This window comes from Equus asinus, unplaced genomic scaffold (assembly GCF_041296235.1).
Source record: "Equus asinus isolate D_3611 breed Donkey unplaced genomic scaffold, EquAss-T2T_v2 contig_193, whole genome shotgun sequence".
In the NCBI taxonomy this organism is placed as follows: Eukaryota; Metazoa; Chordata; class Mammalia; order Perissodactyla; family Equidae; genus Equus; species Equus asinus.
In genome coordinates this window covers 1,022,217-1,025,057 of record NW_027224842.1, presented here as the reverse complement: position 1 = coordinate 1,025,057, position 2,841 = coordinate 1,022,217, and the positions used below count along the sequence as shown (strand labels likewise).

Sequence of the window (2,841 nt, the reverse complement as noted above, 5' to 3'; positions counted from 1 at the left end):
AAAAATGTGCTGTCTTTCTGCATTTTCCCAATCATGTGTAACTCACTTTATATTTGTGTGGGGTGTGTGTGAATACACGTGTGTTTGTGTGTGTATGTGTGCACATTTGTGCATCTTCCTCTTTCATGTTGGAAGCTTCCTTAAAAGTCTGGGAACATTGACTCTAAAATAATATTTAAGACTAAAACATCGCGCACTGTGTGGAGCTTGTTCACTTCCGACGTCTCTGGAGGAGAAGCCTCCTCCTACCTCCGTGAAGACCGTCAAGGTGCCAAGTCCTTTTTCTCCATTTAAGTAACTGAACATTTCTCTAGCCAAATTCTTTCTTTCAGAGAATCCTGAACTGTTTCATTTCTCATTGTGCCTTTTGCTCACCTGCTGTCTTTAATTTATAACACATCCAGTTGTTTATCATCATAATAATTGGGTTTTAAAAGAGAGAAATGGTAAGTATATATGCTTAAATTCACACACTTATCTAGAACTGGAGATAATTTTAAATACAAAAAAAGGGAAAAATGAATAAGACAAAGTGTCATAAAGCAATGTATAATGTTATATACATGTTAGAGAAGCAGAGAGACAGAAAACATCCTCTTGGGGAGATGTTGAGCAGAGTGATGACAGCCACAATGAGCATGTGTGTAGATGTTGGAGCAGAGGGTCTTCTTTAACTGCAGCACTCAGAACCTGAGTGAGGAGGCAGAAGAGAATGACTTTGCATAAGTGCAACTTGACAATAACGATTTATGCTATATTTCAGAACAGATGAACCAAATGATAATACCTGACTTCAGGAAAACTTGACTTGACGTTATTGTGAAAAGAAGATTTAAGAAAGACAAAGCTCCTCAAACATGAGCTGATAGACTACTTCAATTTTAGAGGTAAGTTTTAGTGAAAAATATGAAAGAAAAATCATCCCTTAAGGGTCATAAACATTTATTGATACTAGAACTCTATCATATATGGGTTTCCATAAATTTTCTATGCATGAACTTTGAATACAACAACTGATGTTAATGATATCTGAGTTTGTGTAGGGCAGTAAAACATATTTATCCTAAGGAGATCAAAATAGAAATCTTGTTTTTAAAATATTTTAATAGATTCTTAGAAAACACTTTGGCCACAAATGTTCGCATTTTCACATTTTAATCTCTGGATCAGAAAATAAAGTTTATTTCTCCCAAAATAGATAAGTTCAGTTCTTCATTTAAGAGCTATGAAATTTTAAATAATACACAGTCTAAAATATTAAGTTAAAAAGAGATTATAGTTTTATACTCAAATCACTTACTCTTGTGTCTGTCTCTAGGAAAAATCATGTTAATGCTCCATGGAAAATTATAATCTAACATCAACTGATTTTATTTTATTGGGGTTGTTTCCACTGTCAAAAATTGGCCTGTTCTTCTTCATTCTCGTTGTTCTCATTTTCCTAATGGCCTTGTTTGGCAGCCTGTGCATGATTCTCCTCATCTTCCTGGACTCCCAGCTCCACACACCCATGTATTTTTTACTTAGTCAGTTCTCCATCATTGACTTGAATTACATCTCCACCATTGTCCCCAAAATGATTTCTAATTTTCTCTTTGGAAACAAATCTATCTCCTTCATTGGATATGGGGTTCAGAGCTTCTTTTTCTTGACTTTAGCAGGTGCGGAAGCGCTGCTCTTGACATCTATGGCGTGTGATCGTTATATAGCTATTTGCTTTCCTCTCCACTATCCCATTCGTATGAGCAAAAGAATGTGTGCGCTGATGATAAGAGGATCTTGGATAATGGGCTCTGTCAACTCTTGTGCCCACACCACATATGCCTTCCACATCCCTTACTGTTGATCCAGGGCCATCAACCATTTCTTCTGCGATGTCGCGGCCATGTTGACTCCGGCCTGCATGGATACCTGGGTCTATGAGTACACAGTGTTTGTGAGCACCACCCTCTTCCCCGTGTTTCCTTTCATTGGCATTGCATATTCTCATGGCGGTGTTCTCCTTGCTGTCCACCGCATGCACTCAGCAGAAGGGAGGAAGAAGGCCTATTCCACCTGCAGCACCCACCTGACTGTGGTGACTTTCTATTATGTGCCACTTGTTTACACTTATCTACACCCAAGATCCCTAAGATCGCCAACAAAGGACAAGGTTCTGGCTGTCTTCTACACCATCCTGACCCCACTGCTCAGCCCCATTGTCTACAGCCTGAGAAACAGAGAGGTGATGGGGGCCCTCAGAAGAGTGATTCAGAGAATCTGCCCTGTGAAAATGGAGACAGAGCTTTTTGCATGTGTAGCCAGGACTTGGATATACGTTCATTCACCAGTGTACAGAATTAAAAATATTATTTTATGCTTAGGGTGCAAGGACCACAATTAATCGAGAGAAGAAGATTATCACTTAGGTCTGGACAAAATTCTCTTGTAAATATATATGCATGTGAGTATATATATACATATATAAAATTCTAAGCCTTATCTTTTTTCTTCATGATGCTTTTTCCCATCAATTTCAAATAAATTTCCAAATTAATTTATTTTTTGCTGATGTGATGTTGATGATAATTATTGTTTGTCATGCAGCAACGAAAGGAGAAACTAACTGAAGTTGTCATTCATCATAGCAGTTCTACTATTTTCAAAAATATCTAAAACAAAAATAAATTTTTCCTGAATGTCAAGATCTAATTGAAAGTCAGAAGACTTCTTGTTATTCTCATAGTAAACCTGTAATTTACCATGCCAGTTAGTCTTTCTTTTAATTTAAAGAAACTTATCATTACAGGTATTTAGCTGAGACTTCAAGAATTCATCAGGGGTTCAGAATTCCTTATACTA

The 2,841-nt window shown here is 37.1% G+C and overlaps 1 pseudogene; it reads left to right on the top strand.

The window, feature by feature from the left end:
- Positions 1-1,339: 1,339 nt before the first annotated feature.
- Positions 1,340-2,383, top strand: LOC123284160 (olfactory receptor 2L5-like; annotated as a pseudogene).
- The last annotated feature ends 458 nt before the right edge of the window (positions 2,384-2,841 follow it).